General features: G+C 40.6%; 1 protein-coding gene across 1 annotated transcript in view; it reads right to left on the bottom strand.

The window, feature by feature from the left end:
- Positions 1-21,199, bottom strand: part of gabra3 (gamma-aminobutyric acid type A receptor subunit alpha3) — a 92,965-nt gene extending 71,766 nt beyond the window's left edge. The window contains exon 1 of the mRNA XM_033978833.2: positions 21,046-21,199. The gene's annotated coding sequence lies outside the window, so the exon portion shown is untranslated. The remainder of the gene's footprint in view (positions 1-21,045) is intronic.
- Positions 21,200-22,770: the final 1,571 nt, after the last annotated feature.

The raw sequence follows: 22,770 nt of genomic DNA on the forward strand, positions 1-22,770 counted from the left end.
TGTTACCACAGTACTGCAGATGCTCTAGTGGAGCACATCAACACCAAACAGTGTTATGTATTGTAGATATTTGGTTGCAAAACATCATGTTGCACAACATCCTGGTTTAATACTGATTACTACTGAAATGAAATGCACCTTTCATCTTCAGAAACTCAATGACACTAAACCACCATTTCTATAATTTTATAAAAACCTTTCACAAGTGCCGAGTTACAAAACAGATGTCAAACGGGGCTTCACCAGTTGATGATCTCTCAATAGCTGATACTATTCAGAGCTGCCAGAGCAGAGCCCACATTCAGAGGAAATTAATATCCAAGTCTGACAAGTCCCACAACCGCTCAATAGATTATCATTACAGAGTGGAGAAAGTCTGCAGCTTCATGAATCTGGCCAGTGAAAGGCTTGGAGTAGTGCTTTAATTAACAGTCCTGCCATCTGAAGCCTGACCTGTAACTCATGTGGAGCCCAATAGTTTATTTGCCTATTGACCTTGTGATAAAACAATAGTTGAAAGCACTTGCCTTAAGAGATATCAGGCCACAAAACAAAGCATAAAGAATCTCTACACTGAACGGTGCAGTCTAACATCAATGAGTCAACATTTCTGTGGGTGAGAAAATACTCCAGCTTTTTACAGCTGCTTGAAGAACAGAGCTTTGGTAAACAGTCAGAAAAACATGTGATTCCTCCAGCCCATTAAACAAGCGCTAGAACTGAAAGTCAAAGATTGTAATTATTTGAATTCAAATTTATGCATAAGCTGAAAACAACACAGGGAGAATTCTTCAGTGGCTTGATGTGTTGTTCGCCGCCCTGTGCTGGGATTCACAAAGCCATTCGGAAGAGCAATCAACTGCTGTGCGGCTGCAGTGGGAATATGCATTTGAGTGGCACAGCACAGCACGCTTTGTTAGACCTGATAATGTGTGGATCAAACACACATGTATGCAGGCTGGAGGCGCAATACTGCAGCTTTAACTACAGACCATGATTAATGTTAGTATAGGCATTTTTACAATAACTACTATATAAACTCGACAATGTGGTTCATTTAGAAAGGATTTACTGGGGTTGAGTGAAGGGCAGCTCTGTTCAAATATTGGGTTCTTATGGCTCCCTGAAAAAAAGATTAAATGAACGTATGAGTTATTTCTACTATTTCATGCCTTTTAAGAAAAGAGCCCATATTAGTTCTGTATAATATTTTTGTATGAGCTTTTAGAGCTTATAGTCTATTCTCTCATGTGAGTGATGACACTATAGTTTCGATTTGTGCATTTTTACAGATTTGAGTATGTTGTGTTTTAATAAGAATTATGGAAAAGGTGAATTCACAAATGTTTAACCTCATCATTTTTAGTCACTAGACCCATGAACTTGCTGCAATTGGGTTTTGTATTATCAATGGTCATGTTCATTTTTGTTCCAATATATAATCATTAAAATCTGATGATACTAGCAAACTCTATTGTCAAATCTTGTAAAAAATCACATTATTCTCTATCAGACAGGCAATGTTATCACCTGAGAAATCCCATTTGAAGCAATGATGCACCCCCGCTAATTGGCCCGGGGGGCGTCTACATTATTCATGGGGAGCAGCATGCTCCACTTGTTTGCGTGGCAGTAATTGTTTCATGATTAACCTTCTGATTGCAGATTTGATTCATTTTCCAAAACGTTCGTAGCCACCCAGCAGGAGTCTAATTGTGGGAACAGGTTTGGTCTGGATCATCCCATGGGCCTATCTACCTGCACTATACACACAGATAACACCTGGCATTAGGGATGCCAGATTAATTGTAATTGAATGGAAATTGCAATTTGAATGAACACAATTAGCCAATCACAGGTGAATAGTGAATAATGTAATTTTTGAAGTACCACAATTTTTCTCCATAAACAAAAAATATCCTGTACTCCTAACCCTGTAGTTTATATCTGTGACACGCTCACACATGTATAGTTTGTCAGATCATATTTAAGTCTTTTTGTCAAGTCTCTTGGAGGGAGAATGTTTGAATGTTTAAAATGTCTACTTTGAATTGAATTCTATTATTAAAACATAAATTGCGAATATAATTGCAAAAAAAATATCAATTAGATATTTGTCCCAATTTCAGCCATACCTGGCATAAAAGTTAAATAAGACATTGAACCATAGAGAACAGTTTTGGTCATTTGTCAGACTTATTGGAACATAAACCCAATGCCGATCATCCACTGGCCTTTCAGAGCAGCCATTTTGACATGGGGAAAGGAGAATTAATGGTGGTTGAATTCCATTTAGCTACTCGGTTGAAGGTCATGGTATTGAGCATGCGGCCTCGCTGTCATAACGTCACATCTTATTTGATCAGAACAGAGCTGTCATTATTAGCAGCACCTGTCTTCTCACTCTACAAGACACACTGGTGTGAAACTGGCTGCTTTTGAAATACTGGAGAATTGGAAGGACAAAATTGCTTAAAAATAAACCAATCTATCACCTATTTCAAAAAGACCTTCACTGTAGTTGCATGGAATATTCTTGGACGGCCGAGCTGAGGATGACAAAGCCTCTAAATGTATTCCAAGGACCAAGCGGTTATGACGGGGGAATTACTAAACGCACATATCCTTGTCCATTTCCAGCTAAGTGCCCAATAAAGTGTGTTGCTAACGAGACCGCTCTGCCATCTAAAAGGAACGGTGGTTTGGCTACTGAACCAATTGCACTATCTTTGTTTGACTATCCTTTCACTTTGTTAATGAGCTGCTCCCACCATGTCAAAGGATTCAGGAATTATGGAAAATAGGCTTTGTAAGATACTCAGCAAAACTGTTGATAGCTAAATACTATGAAATAATAGAATAATAAACAGTTTCTTAACTTACAGACAAAGAATCTTTCACAAATTTAGCAGTAAGAGTCTATATAAACTGGTATAAAAAAGTGCATAACAATTAGATTATCACATCAATCCTAGACTGTTAAACTGTCCCACATGGGAATACTGAATGCAGAGCTTAATTACCGCTCCCATTAACCTACCACACCCCGACTTAAATCAGAGCTTTTCACGGTGCAGTTAGTCTGAAAAACGTACCTGCGTTTAGGCCTGTCACAAAGAGGAAAATGGAAATAGAAGAGCGTTATATGGTAAATTATTTTAGATTCCAGATAAATACATTTTGTCATTATTTTTGCAGAAATTAGAAGTTAGTTGTGTTCTTCAACTTCAGAAAAAATGCAGGCCTTGCTCACAGACTGTATATATAAATGGACATAGCTAACCTGCTAGCCGCCACGTTAAAATCCAAATAGGACACGAGCATGGGTGCACTGCTGGCTCAACTAACTTCAATTCACTTTCTATTGAAAAACGTCAACCATCGCTCCGTAACTGCCGCTGTCAACTTGTCATTTTGGCCTTAAAATGTTAACTTAACCCAATGCTAGCCCACTATTGTGCCCGTAAATCAAGGTATGAACATTAATAACAAACAATCAGGCGCCTTCTTTCCCCGAGGTCACTCCTGCTAGTAGCACAAGGTTTGATTAACAGCGTCGGTAAGCGCTCGCTCCCTGCAAAATTAGTGGTCTGGGCAGGAAGGGGCTTTAACTTCAACAGCCTCACTCTGGATTTGCTCTTTAGTTGCACTGCTCCAAATTTGCCGCTATAACTGTTAGCCTCGATGAGCTTCATTTGACTGAAGACGGACGTTATGGGTGAGGTCACACTCCTTTAGTCCACTTGTTTATACAGTCTTCGGCCTTGCTATGGATTTTAAAAAGCTAAATATTGGCATCGGCAAATACTGCTTATCGGCCACAGCAGCTGACCAAATATTGGATATTGGTATTGGCTCTAAAAATCCATATCTACCTATCCCTAGCTAATATAGTAATTATTGTGAAAGGTATACCTACATTTATATTTCAACCGAGCTGTCCGCTCACCCTACATGATGCTGTAAATGTCAAACACCACTCTAAAGGAGCTGGTGGAATAGGGAAGAGAAGATGCCGGGCCAAAGGAGCAAGCGTGTCACTCTTCATTTCATTTCAGGACTTGTGGTTGGAGGCCAAACCCATGATGCACCAGTGGGGAAACATAAGATAGGCTCTTTATTCTCCGATGGGATTTCCAAGTCATTCCCATCAATCAAATGTCACACGAATCACTTTGTCCAAGATGGAATACATGTCAGAGGCTGCCAGAGATCCTTAATCACAACATGTCAACAGGGCTGCACTTTTAGTTTTACTATTGTGATGTATTACATTTGCACATAGGGCTGGGAGATATGACATAAAAATCAAATAGTGATCTGCTCCTTCTAGTGTTGTCACGATACAACACTTGATTTTGAGGGAGTGGACTTGATACCAATACCACAATAATAATAAAATTTAAAAAAATAAATAAAATAAAAACATGAGACATTTCCTTAGACAACAGAATGCGATTTTCAACATTAAATCATAATACTTTATTTCATTTAACGACGTGGCGTTATATCTATGTAATCCCTTCATAACGGTCCATGGGCATATACTATATCGATGGAGTCTTGTACTTGTTATCTAAGATCATTTGAAGTTATTTAAGAAGGTTCATTTCTATCTAGTGAATGTGACTTTTTGTTTTTAGCTCAAATGAGTATGTAGCTTCAACACCAGATTTAGTACTGATTAGTATCTGATTTTTAATAACCCTAGATCAGTGGTTCTTAACCTTGTTGGAGGTACTGAACCCCACCGGTTCCATATGCACATTCACCGAACCCTTCTTTATTGAAAAATAAAATATAATTTTTTTCAAATTCAAGACATATGTATGTTTTACTGGTGCACAAAATAAACCGTGTATTAACATCACTGTGTTCAAAGAATAAAACCAATACAATAGCATAAACTCACAACAAATTACATACATACCTTTTGTATTGTACTGCAAATCAGTGTGACTTCTGTTGCCTTTGAGAGACCAGTTCAGAAATGCACGGCTTCACCTTGGCCACTCTCATGTCATTTTCACAGCAAAGTCTGTTCCTTTTCTTCGTTTTTATGCCGTTCGAAGTGACAGTATCAATGACCAATACACACTGAGAGGAATCTGTATCTGCACACCCAGCTGCTCTATTACTGCAGATTGGCATTAGCTAATGCTAATGATTACACATAATACACATTTGACCCACAATTAAGTCAATAGCAGAATAAACCACGCTTACCGATCAGGAACAGCATCCAGTCCATCAGCACATCAGGTCCTCTACTCCTGAGTCCACCGTGAGATCTTCACTCGGTTCCACGAACCGCTCCAGGTCCGAGATGCCTCTAGTTTAACTTGTACAAACATCCAGTGTCCTCGGTCGCGTACTTCCTTTGTTTTGTCCGTTTCGTCATGTTTAAAACGCAAAACTGTTGCAAAACAGTGCGTAAAACGCAATTACGCGCGGATCTTTGCCCGAGGGCGGGCCGTCGGAACATTAAGGGGTTAAACAGCACTTCAGCGAGTCTTCACTCCACATCGGCTAAAACTCTGGTAGCGGCTCATGAGGACATGAGGACATGAGGACATGAGGACGCCTGACGTAGATAAACTGCGCAAATACGTATGTGACTCACATAATTGTGTGGAGCAGCTCGTCTCCGGTCACACTCACTGACTCACATTGAAAAATAGCGCAGAATGAATTGTTGTGTGTTTATTTTATTTTCAACTCCGGTTCGATTTTTTTGTGCGCAGCGCAGATTTTCTGTGCGCGGACTGTGTCAGCAGTGCGCAATTGCGCACGCGCGCAGCTTAGGCACAGCAAAGGGTGCATTTGTCGAATTAGGACACGGCTAGCGTCTGGAGACGCTGGCAGTCCGCGAATCATATGAGTCTGGTGCGTGTCTTGACCTCCGCCGAACCCCTGGGACTGACTCACCGAACCCCTAGGGTTCGATCGAACCCAGGTTAAGAACCACTGTCCAAGATCCTTGAGTCAGTTTATCATCAACAATCGTTTCTACTCAATATTCATCTCCACTGTTTTTCTCTGCAGTCCATAATATTGGTCTATTGCTTCCTCCATCTTGCAGATTTACAGAATAGAAATGACACACAGGAATAACTTTGTCTGGTCAACTTTTTTATTGCCTTCATATTTTACTGTCAAGGTGCCTCAGTGTCTCTATTCATGGGTTTCAGCCTCCTTCTTTATTGCCACCATTTTCAGTACTTCTGGCCATTCAAAAGACATAATATTGTAGGGTTTTGCAGTAAGGAAATGTCGAATTTGTTTTTGTTGTTTATTTTCTGAACACAAAGACTGCTGTAGGCCATAACCCACACCAAAACAAGAGCAAAACAACAGCAGTCTCAACTCACTAGAGCCAGTGTCCAAAACAGACCAGTATCTGACGACATAGCAACCAAGTGTCACATTACATCAACAACAACAAGAACAACACATGGACATTTACAAGAACAACAAAAACTGTTAACTCTGACGTAAACACAAAATATCAGATCTTTTCTTCATTTTCTTCAGAATTACTCAGTGCTATGGCAACATTCCTGCGTTCTCATCCCTCTGAAACTCGTGGAAAGCTCTTACTTATGCAGCACCACTCACTCACTGGACCTCTGACCGCTGCGTGTCAACCGGCAAAGTTTTGTACGTTTGCCGTTCGCATACACAGGAGATTTTTTTACTGTACTGAATTAATACGTTACCAAAGGGGATTTCGTGGATTTAAGCACAGTGTGGACGATTGAGCAGCCCCTGATGCCAATATAAGAACCGCTTTGGATCTATTGAACGCTTTAACACAAAGGGAAGTGAATAACCACTATCAAGGCTGCACTCTTTCTGTAATTAGAGCCTATAAGCAATTTGTATCAGCCATATAGGTTGCCGTCTCACACAAAAGAACCGTGTAAGAGCCTTGACGACCTATGCTCACAAGATACCAGCTTAAGTCATGAACTAACCAACTAACAATTCCCTCAGTTCCACCATACCATGTCCAACACATCAATCTAATGCATTCATAACCTTTTGAACCTAATGGAATATGAAGCTCTTTTAGTTTACAGCTAAATATTTGAAGTATCATTCAGCTTAACTGGCTCTTGACCTTACGAATGTTGAATACTACACAGATTTCAATGTCCTCTTGAAAATCAATTCCAGTGCTACAGACCTGAACTCAAAAAGAAGATAAATGAGCTTACAGGCTGCAGCTGGTTGAAAATGTACAGTTCAAACGCCATGTAAAAGTATGGTTAACTAAAGATACTGCAGTCTGTGTCAATAACATAATGGGTATGGGGCGTGCTTAATGTAACTACAGTCTCCACTGCTGTCTACATCTTAAAGACGATCAATTCTAGATGTCTTTTCTGCTTTCTCTGCACCATATATTCTATTTATTTACCATGCAAATGTCAAGCTGTTATGTAACGTCACATAATTCCATTCTCTCATTCAATTACTCCCACTTAAAGCTATCTTTGTCCACTCGTTTGATCGAAGGATATTGATCAGATCTTCTAGGGCTGGGGTAGCTTGAAGATCTTTGTAAGCACAAGCTTGAGTCAGTATGGACATGACTGACATCTATACAGGCCAATAGTATAAGGGAGTCCTGTATACGGTAGCCGAGTGGTCTAAACTGTAGCACATGTAGCAGATCTATTTGTAGCTCTGATAACGTGCTGAATGTCCTACTGGCTCTTAACCCCTAGTTATAGTTATACTTTCATGGACCAAAAACCAAAAAAACAATTAGAGTCCGCCAATATGACAAACAAAATAATCACAACTTTTTTTCCTTTTATTGATCTTGATTTTTGATTTAATGCTATTTGGCCTTATCTAAAACAAACAAAAGCTGAATATGAATATACATTTCCTGAACAAAACACACCAGAGAGGTTTAATCATTGTCATTCATTTAATTCTGTCAACTGCACAAGAGTGAAGACGCTTTGTCGTTTATCCAAGAGGCTTCTTCTGCTCTGGTCAGATTATTGCTGGATACTTCCTTATCTGAAAGGAGGTGCTGACTACACTGAAACTATGCACGTTTTCACCCTGCCATGAGTTGGGTCGACTTAAAAGAGCATTCGCTTTGAGATGCTGGCTTTTACTATTGTTTTCATTGTTTTGATTTAGAGCATGGAATTATAAACAGGAGATCAATTATGCTTATGCCCAACATTCCTTTTCAAAACTGGATTGTCTTTCCTCAACAAAAATTGCCTCTGTTTCTTTTCTTTGGCTAAAATCTGCACTTCACTAGCTTCAAAGGAGTGGTTAGCGGCTTTGAGGTTGAAATGCACAGAAGACTGGGCTCTTGAGCTGCTCTTGCGATGTTTTTTTTTTCCATTCTCTTATGGAGTGGCTGTTTAGTTTCTCCACTATAATGCTCACTGCACTCTTCACTACACTGAATGGACTAGACCACATTACTTTTTTGTGGCTCTAGGTTTTGTCCTTTGGGTATCTTTGAACAGGACTGAGGGGCTTAGACATCATTTATCTCCTGTTTATAACTCCATCCTCAGGCCTAAATCAAAACAAGGAAAACAATATTGACAGCTAGTATGCTAATAAATGTAAGAGCACCCATTAGGGGCCTGAATGGTTATGCAAAATATGACTCAGGCACAGTGTTCACTTAGTGTAGTTCAATACACCTAGCCAACTAACAGAAATGAAAAACAAATAGGTGTGTTTGTTTTAATGCAGTTAACTCCTAAGGCAGTGTCCACCATCAATCTGACGAGAACTGAAGAAGCAGCTTGGATGAACGACAAAACGTCTTCACTCTAAAACTTTTATCTAATTGACAGATTTTTCTTTGCTATGACAGAGGATTGGCTGTGGACCTCTTGATTAAAATCCCTTATCATTGACGATTAGAAATGACTGAATCTCAATTCAAATGTGATTAACTGCAGAGCTTTAATAGGGATATAGAGATTTGAGTCAAAGGTACTACTCATACAAAGTTGATCTCCTGCAGTGGAGCAGCCCAACAGAATAATTTAAGTCATAAATCAAACATGCAGCCGCTCCTCACCTTGAGAGTCTCATCTGTCTTTTCCTCTCCACTGCAAATTGTGGTAAATATGTTTTCTTGTTTCCTTATTCCGTCCAAACAGGGACAGGGCAATGGAGGGATTTGTGGATATTTAATAACACAGTGCTAGCTATAAGGCAGCGTTATGATGCAGCCAGACCACTAAGCTCATTTCATTTTTGGAAATGTGTCTCATCTGATCGTAAGGGTTTAAAAGGCTGAAAAAGAGCCCAGTTTGAGTTAACCATGAATAATGTGCAGCTGTACTAAAGGGATTTCTCAGCATTTTCTGTTAGCTTTTCTGTGAAATACGGTTCAATAGAGTGTGTGACAGGCATGCAGAAGGGCAAAAAGAAGTAATTCAAATGTGTATCAAATTTAATGAAAAAGCAAGACACGCAAGTCCTTTTTTATTTGAAAGTATATGGGACTTCAATACTGTGTTTTTAAATGTACGACTCCGAGGTTGTGTTCCAACATGGATCAGCAGATTCTGACACATTTCACCTGTGTGAATAAGGGATTTACTGTCATGTAGCTGCATTATGGTTGTCGATTTATTGAGCAAATATGGTACTTTCATTGAATTTAAAAAAGGCGATTTATCTTTTAATTTATCATCATCCGGCCAAGTAGGCGCACTTGCCTGGGGCTGAGGCCACCCATTTCAGTGTGTGACGGGAAAATATTACTGATGGTGCTGTGCTCTGAAATACACGAACCCGGCAAGAACTGTTTAATCTTATCTTAAGAGCAGATACTGCACGCCAGAAAAGACCTTACACTGCAGATGTGCCGCCCATGAATCCAGGGATACATCAAGTTTCATTACCTTCAGATTACCACACACATGGGCTCAGAACATATTTAAATTTGATCTATGCCTCAAATAGCACATGGATACAGATATAGAAATTCATAGCTTTCCCAGTACAAGTCCTCCTATTTGTACCCCAGTTAATAATCCTATATCTGACGGGCTGAGGGTAGCTCTGCACAGGTACGGGATCTTCTTGTGGGGGGATTGTGCCCACCACATATTTACTGAGGTTTCTTGTAGGATCCTACTTAGTGTGAATGATGGCAGCTGTGAGGGCGCCTCTGGCAAATGTGACTTCAACTCTGCCTGCTTGGTCTCGTGCAGCCTATACCGCTCCAACAGTCGAAGGAGCACTCCAGTGAGCGTGACTGATTGTGGCTGAGGTAAGCATTTCGTAAGACCTACTATTTGGCGCAGCAGGAGGGCGAGACGGTAGCTACAAGTATGGCTAATCATAGCAAACAAAAGCGAGATGCAATTGACCACTCGGACTGTGCCTGCGTCAGCTTGAGTGCGGAGGCTGTGACCGACCACCCGTGACAAGCCCAATTGGGGACGCTTCGTGTGGGCCGCTCTCCGCTCTCTCAGGCCCTCCCTCTCTGTGGTGAGGGGGGTCTGGCGATCAAAGCTGCTTAGCACACGTTCAGCCAGGAGCGCTTTGGTAAAGTTGGTTGGGCAGAGGATGTGAGGAACCCAACTGCAGCTGGAGTAAGTCAGAGTCACTTAAGAACTGTTTATGCTGATTTGGTTTAAGCAGAAGAGGCAGCACTGAGAAGTCCCTCTGCTCCAGAACCCTCGGGGCTCTGGGAACAGGTGCCATGGTTGTGTGGGGGTTAGAGCTAGGCAGTATCAGGAAAAAGATTAGAATCACGTTTTTTCCCCTCATACTGATAAATTACCCTTCCAAATTTGGCATGTGACTTTTCATATTAAAATTCTGAAATCATTGCTAGTTAACAGAAAAAATAACAAATTGGTTCTAAGCTGGTTTGCGTCTGAACTCCGACTGTGGACCTCTGGATTAAAAAGACTCAAACTGATCGTTGATTAGAAATGACTGACTCTCGATCTTGATTAAAAATTTGATTAATTGCACAGAGCTACAGAGGGAGTGAACCCAGAATGTTCAGATATGTTTTCTGAATGTTGATCATGCAGTAACAATATATAAGCACTGTCTTTTACATCAATAGGTATCTTTTGTCTGTCTATGCATCATTTACTTTATTCATTGGTCCAGATAAACGGGAATGGAACACAATTATGATTTATTTAAACCATTTACAATAAAACTTCTAGTGGGGAAAAACTCAATGGTATAGCTTTCCTTACTTTAGTACTGAGGATACATAAAGTGAACTGCACGATGACAGCACTGCCTCAAAATAACCAGCTCTGAGTGCTTCAATTCCCCAGACAGGACTCACCATGAATACACTGTTTTTACTCTCTTTTCAAATAGATATTTTTTCTAAGTTGTTTGATGTTAACATAAGCGTCAGGACAGTAAACACTTTAGAAACCTTATAAGCTTTTGCCTTAGCAGGTGGATCCCTGGACAGTGTTTAATGAAAGGTACAGATCACTGGTGACAGGAGTGTTGTGGTGAACATCCCTCTGTGGACAAAGTCTTTCAGGTTACGTCAGTGGTAGGTCACCTGTGGTCTCATATTAACTCAACTGTTGCACATTTTCTATGTTTTATGCTGTAATACAATTATAGTGAAGTGAGTGCATGGAAGGTGGCCACTGCTTATTTGAGACTTACGTTTTTGTCTAAAAGCATAACCTATACACAAAAAACATGGAATCTGAATACATTTTACATACTCTTAGTTATAATACATATACAGACACTTTGATACTGGGATTTATTTTTGTGCACTCACCAAAGCTTCCTGAGGTATGTATTCACTCCCTGCTCCTTCTTTTTCTTCATCCATAATTAAAAAAGCAGCAAAGTTACTTTTTGAAGAGTCTGACCGTTCCTCCACACTGAAACTACACACACATGTGCCTGAAGTTGAAACTTTCTCAAATCTGGAAGCAAGTCACTGGTGCTGGTGATGACCCTCAGCGGTGTTCAACTATTCAGCATATCTGGACAAATGTGCTTACTGAGCATTTCATTCATTTATACTCTGCTCCATGGGGCCATAGGGTTTTCATAGAATTGAAAAATAAAGTATTGTTGAAAAAAGTAAATACATATAAATAAACTACATGCCATCTAGCACTGAAGGTATTTTGGGTTTCCAATAAATTGTATGAAATATTTACCAATTTTGAACTTTTTAGGACAGAACACAGCAGTACTCACAATTGCAAGGCAGAGCACTCTGCATAAGCTGGTACTGTACCACTAAACCACAAGCTATCTGGATTCCCCAGTGAATAATATACTTCTAACTATATATATGCTGATTGCGTTCATTTTGTGACGAATGCACAATACGATTTTGTCCTGTTTAATGCTCTAATAAACATTTATTTTATGTGCTACTTTGATTGACAGGAAACCTGGGTATCATTACCATGTTCTAGTGAAGCATGGGATTTTCAATATGTGGATAAAAATTACCATTTCAATTATATACAGCCCTTTGCCTTTGCAAAGGCCTTTTCCTGCCTCAAAACCTCACTGGTGACATTGTAACAGAGTTCTGTTACGGTTTATACTGATAAAATACCCAGCACAGACTCATCACTGTATTTTTTGTACTTGGTCCTTGGCTACCAATATTTTCTGAAATGTGCCTTATAATTTAAAATTCTCCATTAATTAAAGCAGTTAACTGCTCACATAAAATGTTAGCTCAAATGTATCAAATCAGCATCAGCAGTCCAGAACACGGTGAGTCACAAACAGCACCTATTGTGTGTCTGTTTCTTCTATTATTTGCTTCCCCCCTGGCCGTACATATGCGTAATGGTACATTCAATCATCTGTGTTCACCATGGTAACCTGTGGCAGCGTTTTACTGCAGGACACTCACTGCTGAGCGTCAACCTGTCCTCACAGAGAAGTGTGTTCACAATCTTGGCAGCAAGTCAAACTCGCTCAAGGTGGAAGTCTAAGTAGTCCTTTCTGGAGTTTGTGATAGGCCAAGGTCTAATATTTAGATAACCCACTGTTTCTATAGGAAGCAGAAACTAGCAGCCTTTTACCTTACATAGCAAAACTCCTTCCAGACTTTTATTCATTACTATTTAACAGATAGTAGTCAAATTTCTTCTTTTAAAGTCTAAACATTGCTCCAAATCACATGCCTTTACTGTGGACCCCTTGATTAAAAAATACCCAAGCTGATCACTGACGATTCATTCATAATTTGATTAATTGCACACCTCTATAGTGAGGTAAAAGTAGTTATGCTTAGACCACTGAAAAAATCTGTATTCTGAATGGTGTTTATGCTGTAACAAAACATGGGGACTGCCTTTGAGATCAGTGAGGTGGATATGCAAGGTCTAATGTTCAGATAACCCGCTGTCTCTATCGGCAGTAGAAACAAGCAGCCTTACTCTGATAGCAATGCTAAACTTAAATTTTTCATTTCACCTGGCACCTAGAAATAGCCACTTCATTCATTACCTTAAACATTGCACACTGATTAAAATGTATTATTGAGCAGCTACACAGGCAGAAACATTTTAGTAGTAATTCTACCTGCATGAATGTTTAACGTGGGCTCCAGTGCAGCGTTGAAAGCATATGCCCTCACAGAGACAGAACGTGCTGTTGTAAAGGTCCTGTGAAGGTGGTTTTAGTGCATTATAAACTGCAGTTCATGCACATATCTTTGGCACTCTGTCAGTAAAATCTTGGAAAGGCGATGACACGACGGTCCCAACCAGGACTTGTATACTGTAAAAGAGCAATGCTGCATTTTACTATGTGCTTTCTGAGTCTATAAACTAATGTCATAAACTTCTCTCCAGATGAGTTTGATGCACTTGCAAGAGTAAAACTTTATTAAACGCATAACTCGGTAATAATATGTTTCAAGATTTTGTTAATTTTAATGGCATGCTTTTATATTCTCGCAGTTATTGCTTCTTTAAACGGTGACGTCTACTTGAAAGATGTATTCGCTTTGACAATTTGCGGTGTCGGAGTCCTTACCTAACATGTTCCAAGGTTAAAGACTTAAAGAGACCAGACTGCCGCCGTCAGGACTCATAAGGCAGAGAAGGAGCATTCAGTGAACTGACACAACAATTACAACCGTTCCATTATCTGTGGTGACTTGTTAGACCTTGCTGTTGTGCTTCCTTTGACACATTCTTTTCTTCTTTATCTTGGCATTTAAAATAAACCTTAGAGCATGTATACATTAAGGTGGAAGTTATATTTTGCAGTAAATAGTCATGCATTGATCGGTTAAACCCTAAAAACTGGGCTAGATTTTAAAACCGTGAAGGAAGGAGGAAGTAGGGAAATCTATCTAATCTGTTCCTCGTTTCAGAAACCCTTTGGCCCAGTCCAGTGCATTCATATATTACAGTGGGAGCTGTATTTTGCAGTATTTATTCATTCTGATTATATATATATTGACTGGTGAAACCCTAAAGCTGGTGTACCTGATTCTCAAACCATGAACGAAGGTAGAAGCTGGGTAACTCTATCCTCTAACCTGTTCCTAGCTCTCACAAACCCTTTGGCACATTGCTAGTATTCGCATTAGTTTTTTTTGCCACAAGCTTTCCAACAACTTTTTCAGGCCGTTGCACAACCAAAGCGCTCTCATCCCGAAACATACTGTATTATAGCAGTGGATCTGGGTATTTATTCCAGGTTTGCAATCTGTAAAATCTTTAGTTAGTTAGTGTCTATAATGGATACAACTATTACACAATGTTAAATCTGAATCGGTGCTATTAATCACAATTTAATCAAGATTCACTCACTTCCCTCTAATTGTTAATGATTAGTTTGGGTCTTTTTAATGGACAGGTCCTTAGCCAGTCCTCTATCAGCAAAAGCATGTGATTCGGAGTGGACTTCAAACTTTGGAGGAAGAAATGTGAATATTTGTTGTTTTAAATGGCAGTTTCTAAAAGGCTGTCTTGTTTATATTGAAGAAATTTATATCAAAACTAATTTTTATTTGGTTTGAATATGACAAAATAAAATCAAACTGAAAATTGTGATAGATCAATACGAAAAAAGAAAAAAAAAAAAAAAAGCTATGTTTTTTGTCATACCACTCCCTATTGTGCAATCATGAATGTTTAGGCCAGTACAACAGTGCAAAACAACCCTTAAAAATACGATTCCCATGCAACACCTCATGCAAGACTGGGACTGGGTTGAGGCAGACACTGACAGATGAGGCCAATCTGCTCCCACCTCGTGCCTCCTCATAAAATGGTGACACAGGCCATTTACTCCGCTCCATTAAAATGGGACAATTAAAACATCCCCTTTCCAATTGACAGCGCTGAAATCCCTTAAGGATCGTCAGGCCTGTGTCTTTAACTAACACTGGGTTTCCACAGCAACGGCAGCGTGCACCATAATTCCCCATTTCACCCGGTTTGACAAAAACTGTACCAGGAGCGTCACGTTTATAATTGAAAGTGATGTGGACAGCTGACAGTGATGGTCAGTGGGATGTGGCAGAGGTGAACAGCTGTTTATCTGCGGTTGACGCTTTTCGCAGCGAGGTAACAGGGATTTTTCAAACAATAACAGGAAGCCCAACAACAGACTGCGAATACTGTTGATTCCTCTGGGGCTGCTCAGCTAAAACAACAGTATTTTGTTCCCACTCCATCCATACACCTAATATCATTTGTCTCAAGTCTCAAAGGTAGAGTTCTATATTCAAACATCAACAAACACAAGCGCCCTAGTTTTATGCTGTCTTGATAAAATATGCTAGATGGGCTGTGGGAAAAAAGAAGACAGTCGCAGCGTTCTGATCTAGGAAGTTGCGTGTCGATGTTTTGTAGAGCATTCTGGTGTGAGGGCTCATGCTGCAAAGACTGAGGGAGCTTGTTGCCAGATTCAGTCACGCAGATTGTCTTTGGGTAGCGGAACAAGGGTAGGACATTCAAACTCGCTGGCAGTGTGTCTCTGTCTGTCCAGAAATCAAACACACTAAAAAACAGTCTTTTTAAACAATGTCCATGCAGAATCATGTCATCAAAAACATTAATACTCCAGCGCTGTTCTCTGAAATGTGACCGTGACCACCTTAGCTTGTCTCCATAGAGTTGTCAGGAACATGAATCTCCATTGAGACAAGCATGTAACCCTGTCATGCAAATTTACAGGTCAGATCTGTGGAGACGTGAACCCGCTCACAGTAAAAATGCTGTGTTTTTAATGTACATTTTTAAGCAATGAAAACATACCATGCTAAACGTTCAAGACAAAACTTTCCCATCATTAAAAAAGTTCCAATATGCATTTAATTATTAAGTAAAAACATTATAAAACTTTAATTATCTTCATCCAACATTGATACAGTGAAGTTATGCACATATTTCACCTATACACTCTACCGACATATTTAAAAAATGAACCAAACTCAAACTCCACTCCTTTGCCAAGAAAAGTTCAACACAGCCAAGTAGTCTAGACCTCATATAAAACTTGACCTTTCGTTTTATCTGCCTCCAATAAGTATTTCCAAGTCTGGGCGCCAAGTTCAATCAAAAATTGAACTCTTCAGACGTTGAAACATTTGCGGAGCATGGTCACAAAATTAGCTTGAATCTGGCATGCGACTGTCGAAACATGAGGTTCGAATGTGGTATAGAGCGCTTGACATTTTAGGAGATTCCCAGCAGCTAAAGTCACGCTGCCTATTCCAGTAAATCAACTGCCGATATGAAACCACCGTACCTTAAAGAGACTGACATTTGGAGATTTTAAGCGTCAACTAACTCAAAGGTCATATAAGAAGAAGCATGTCATTTCAAGGCTTATAATTCCAATCTTAATTACTGATTCGCCTCAAAAACAATGTCACAAGTGTTTTGTTTTGGAAGTGAAATATATGAGGGGCCATTAAATGCTCCTTGAGTTATTTATGGCCAGGACAAAATACTCAGAAGAGATTTATGTGTGCAGCTTTCACCACTGGAGAGACTGTGGAAGACAATAGACCCACAATAGGATACGGTATAGGTATTGTTAGAGGATGAATGTTCGTGAATACATTTGGAGGGAAATGGCTGCAATCTGGCTCTAATTTTCATGGTTTTACGACGTAAATCCGGCTATTTAACAGTAGCTTAACAACAAACATCTGTTGTTAGCCAATAATGAAGCGCTGGAAATTTTTAACTAGGTTACTCTGCAGCTACAGCCCTTTCCTCATCTAGCAACAGTCAAACACATCCGATCCGTTCCCTTTATAAAATCTTTTGGCAGGCGAGTTTAAATTACCAAGATGTACTTTGCACTTGAGATGGGTGCTGTCAGGAGTTTTGCTATCTCTGCCAAAATAGCCTAATATGAGGCATTTGTTTATGGAGTTTTTCACTTTTACAAATTGGATGCATGGCAGGTTTGCACAGAACAGGACTTGGCGACAAAAGTAAAATTATCATCTATCAGTGGGTGTCTGGAGGTAACAGAATTCCTATGTGAATGACAGCCTGGTGATTAATCTTACTTCTCTGCTCTACTGAAATGATCACAGCTCACCCAGACAGGATGAAAGATGAAGAATTCCTGCTATGCCGTGTTGTGTTGAGAAATATTGCCTGGGATGCATAAACAGACATAAAATATTTAAGTTTCCTTGCGTCATCCGGAGAATTTTCTGTTTATCTGTTAAAAACTGAAATTGTTAAATGTAGCGCCTCCGTGCTCCAATAGCAAGTTTGCTTCGATAACAGAATGCATTTTGTAGCTTTCCCAACCGCTTTTACAAAAATCTTATCAAATATGCAAGATGGGACTGAGCAGCAGTGCTAAAAGCGCAGTACGTTAGGTTTATTGTCAGTGGTCAATAAATGTAATACACTTTCCTTTCTGTAGAAATTGTCTCATTGATTGCAATCACAAGATACTTTATTAGATCAAAGATGTGTTGAGTTAAAGGTGCAGTATGTAACTCTTCTGGTGGTGGTGGGGAGGTCTCCATGGAGATGTTATTATTAAGACACAGTATGGCATGAGACCCATCTGTCTAGCAACTGTTCAATTAGAGGTGTTTTCAGTGCAAAGAAGACATTATGAAAAACAAGCATCTTTATTGTAAGCGGGGGGCGCCTCTCCTTCTTGGAAAAGCATAAACATTTCTAAGCAAACATAGTGGCGGATTCTGCATCAGTATACCTTTAAGCCTGCTTTCTTTTTGGGTGGTTTTGTTGTTTAATTTAGCAGCACTGTTTTGGCCAGCGCCATTAAGCAGTAGAGTATAAAATGGTCAGTTATTTTATATAGACTTTATATATACATTTGCCCACCTTCTAAGCACTTTACAACAGGGAACCACTCACCCATTCACACACTCATTCATACATCAGTGTACACAGACAACCTGTGGGCCAGTGGATCTGACCTCTCAACCAATGATGTTTATGTCGAGAGCTGGACTTGAATGGCCAACCTTTGGATCAGTGGATAAACACTCTACCACCTGAGCTACTGTCATCTCACCAACTAAGACCTTGAGTTTCATTCAAACAGCTAGTAATATGCTCATTCTACCAGAACATCTGCAGTGTACACAGTCCTTACATCATTAGGTGCTAGCATGCATCTAGAGAATTATAATGCAACATAAATTGCATAACGCATAGGTCATATAAGCTTACTAGTGTTTGTTATTGTCAGGTTGTCTGTATAATATTTACCCTGGAGAGTAGAGCTGTTAATTAACCCTTGCTGGAGGTCCTGACTGACATGATGCTGCTTGATACTGACTGTATACACTGTCAACCACATTCACTGTCATCATTTTAACAGGACAGGAGTGAGAGGAGTGCCCCCTAGACCTCCAGTAAACATTGACTTACCCACAACAAACCTCCCCATTATCTGGAGGACAGTGGGGCCTGTGAAACATGAAACGCCAGCAGAGGGTAATCCTATTATTTTGCATATTTGAGGCATAGTCCCAAGCATGGTGTAAGCAGTAATGTTAATTTATGAAGTGAATATTTGCTTTCTCTTAAAAAAAAACAAAACAAAAACAAAATCAGTGTCTCTCTTCCACACTCTGGAAGACATCGCCCTAATTTATTTGGTAATCACTTGAGATATTTTGGCATTTCGCTGCAACACGTCTTAGCCTGCCTCAAGGAACAATATAGGAATGCAAATCCCTGTCACAATTTGCCTTTTTTCCCCTTCCTCTCTGTTCAGCTCCAAGCGAAAAACCAACCCCCCAAAAAAGGCAATTACCAGCAGCTCCTCTAATCATGCCACTTCAGATGCAGCCAGTACACAAGCGCGCGAGGCACATCCATCTGCAAGTCGGGGAGTGATAACACCTTCTCACTCAATAAAATCTGCTCTTCCAGACACATTCCCTGGCCGGACAATAAATCGGGAGTTTGCCACCCTCCTACCGACTAGGCATTCATTGTAAAAGGAAGCAACTGTCTGTCTCAACACATGAAGAAATTGGCTGGGAAAAGTACTTGTTGTGGTTACACTAGCGTGTCAGGGAGGGTTCGTATTATGAGTCCAATAGAAGACAGAGAAGCCAAGGGTGAAGACTGGGGAATTGAAGTGTACATGGCTGGACCCTGCAGAGAATGGGGAAGTGGTGAAGTAAAATATGTGAATCTCCACTGTGCCAAGCTGGGGTGAGTGTTAAAACTGGCATCAGCAGCCAGAGGACAGAGCCAGGAGAAGAAGGCTGGCTTAGGGCTAAATGACTGCCTTGGATCTTTGATGGGGACGAAGGCACTTTAATGAAATGCAGGGCATGGCCTCTGACTTCAGCTGGGCCCACGTGTAACGATATGAAGCAAAGATTACAGTAGAGCAAAAAAGTCAAACATGAACTATACCACAGCCAATAATGTTAAATGAAACGCCGTGTCATAACCTTTGGTCTGGCCATCTCAGCTGATACATGTGCACTGCTTTACATTTTCCCCACTTTGCATAATCTCATCTGTACATCTTGTGGCAATTAGAGAAGTGAGCATTTTCAGCATTGACCCAAATACACATGACGCCTGCTTGATCAAAGTGTCTGTTCAGTCAAAAACATTTCAGCCCTCTTTGTGTTTAAGATCTGCAATACCCAAACATTAGTGTTGCTGCATGTGAGTATGTGACAAACAGTATATAGTAACCGAGAGAGGTGCACTAAGAGGAGGGGCAGTGGGTGTAGGCAAAGGCAAGGAGAAAAAAGAAACAAAATTTGCAAAATGTAACTTTATTCAACGTGCGTCTTTTCTTGTATCTAGTGGAACATTACGCATTACGCATGGGATGACATGTTCTTGCTTTATTTGAGACGTCTCTGTCTTCTAAATTGATGCCATTGAACTTACAAGTGAAGAAACAGGCTAAGCTAAACGTGTATGTCGCTGCTAGTCGTTGCCACATCACTGGGATCACGCGCTACGAGGGGGAACAGACAGCCGACACAACCGTCGCTGTCCATGGTGCTTATTCCAAGGTTAAGTTAGCCGCGGCTCAACAGTCTTGTCACTGGTTGCGGTATCTTGCTCCTGACAGCGTCTCCAACACGCTGGGTCAGACCATGACACTTCCAGAGCCCGCTTTCAATCACCACAACACTCTCGCCCTGATGAACTGGCTATTAACCCAAACTTACAAATGTCGCCACGCAGCTTTAGTGTCGCATTGTAGCCATTCGTCGAGAACAGTCCCCAAGAAGTCTAGTCATTACTGACAGGGAAAAGCCATATAATAACGCTCCTATGCCTCACACGCACTCTTCTCAAACAAATGTGTTGCTTACAGTCAGAAAACAACACTTAATTCATTCATAAGCTGTTTTTCCAAGGCAACATTTCACGCCATACGCAGCCGCAACCCCTGGTCAACACACTTGGGGGGGGGAAACCTGTTAAACCATCAATTATACTGCGGTATCTCCACGCGCGGCAGTTGTTGCATGTGAATGAAATATTGCACCCGCACACATTTAGGAGCATTCACAATCCACGACACGCAACGTAATGACAAAAATTAGGAGCTCACCTGCAAGAAATCAGCGCTGTCTTCAGTCTCTCCACTCGTTAATGAGGCTCTGACGTGTGTGCTACCCGTGCGCCGTGGCTTTGGATGTGTTGCTTTTTTTTCTCTTCCTCCAGCGGTGAAATAATCAGGGAATCGGCGTCCTCTCCTCACTGGTCTGCCCTCCTCAAACTAACCTTCCCGCCCCCTCCTCCCTCTTACCCACCTCAGATTGGCGCTGGTCAGGAGGGGCAAAAACATTATAGAGCCTCGGGGCTGCTTTTACCAACGCGTAACAGCCCAGATCACGCGGACGCAGAGAGAGTTGATGTTTTTGGTAAAGCGCGTTTAAACCGCCACTGCATCTTCAGCTGCTGGATGGGGTCTTTTTTTTTTTTTTTCTCCCCCAAACTCCCCGTCTCTCCTTATTGCATAACCACGTCTAAAGCGACAAGCGAGTAAGGAGAGTGGGCACACTAATTCAGAGGGGTTTGCGCGCTGACGCAGGTGCCCAAGGTCCAACTGGAGACAGACGGAGATGCCAAGTTGATAGTGATATACCAATCTGAAGTGAGTTAGTGTGATAAAAGGGAATGGGAGCGGATCAGTCCCTTTCTGTGACCTTGTGGAGTTTAGGGAATAACACTGTAGAGGCGCGTGGATGTCCCAACTTTACCCCGTCAGAGGGTTGTTCTTTTGCACAGAATGCCAAGGGTAAAATTATCTTTTAACCTCTGCTCAATTTGTGCAAGACTCTCCCTCTGCTCTGTGCCAACTTCCAAATGTGGACAAGCTGCCAGCCAAGTCTGACCTCTTTCACTTTTTAATGTAAAAAACAAACCGCACTGAAGACAGCACATCATTTTAATACATATTTAACCTTACCCTGCCCTCACAAAACACCACTCTGCTCCAAAGGAAAAAAAAAAACCTTACGTATGCAATTTTCAGAGATCAATTTATGTTTGTTTTTTAATACCCGTGAAGCTTTTCAGACGCTGAATAGACTTAAACCAGCAAAATGAGGAAAGGACAAAGTGAAAGCTTAAAAACTTGAAGACAATCCCCTCGTGTTTTGCTTAATGTGATTACTTTTAATGTCTCAAAAACAGTGCGACTGAAACAAATGCATTTTAATTACAGCTATATATCAATGAGACAGAACATTATAACTACTTACATTTGCACCTGTGAGACAAACACAAGTGCTTATTCCTTAATGTGATTAGTCTGTGTGAAGTCTCAAAAATACTGCCACTGATATTTTTCTGAGAGTAAACAAATCGTAAATTGCAGGAGGAAACTGTATATATTATGAGCACTTAAGTTTTGCACCTGTCAGATAAAGATAACAGTGAGCGTGTCGTCTGTTAAAGCTGTTCAGAGTAGAGGAACAGCAGCGACGTGTAGCTTGACCTCAGCGCTAACCCAAACTGTTGAAGCGAAGCGTTGATTCTGGGAGAAATGTGTCAAACCACAGTGTGCATCACAGAAGTTAGAAAATAGAACAGTACAGAGACCAGAACAGAGCTGTGGACCAAAGCTGAAATGTTCCACAGTATGGGGTTCAAGTTAATTGTATCCATAGAGATAATTAGCTGACAGTCAAAGTTGCAGGTCAGATCTGTGGAGAGGCTATGCAGTAAGAATGCATGATTTTCACAAGTAATAAAACACTTCAAACTGAATAAATGTAAGAAAAATGACTTCAATGCCATACTGCGGAACATTCAAATCAAACCAGGGACA

The sequence above is a fragment of the Periophthalmus magnuspinnatus genome, chromosome 14, assembly GCF_009829125.3.
Source record: "Periophthalmus magnuspinnatus isolate fPerMag1 chromosome 14, fPerMag1.2.pri, whole genome shotgun sequence".
Lineage (NCBI taxonomy): Eukaryota > Metazoa > Chordata > Actinopteri > Gobiiformes > Gobiidae > Periophthalmus > Periophthalmus magnuspinnatus.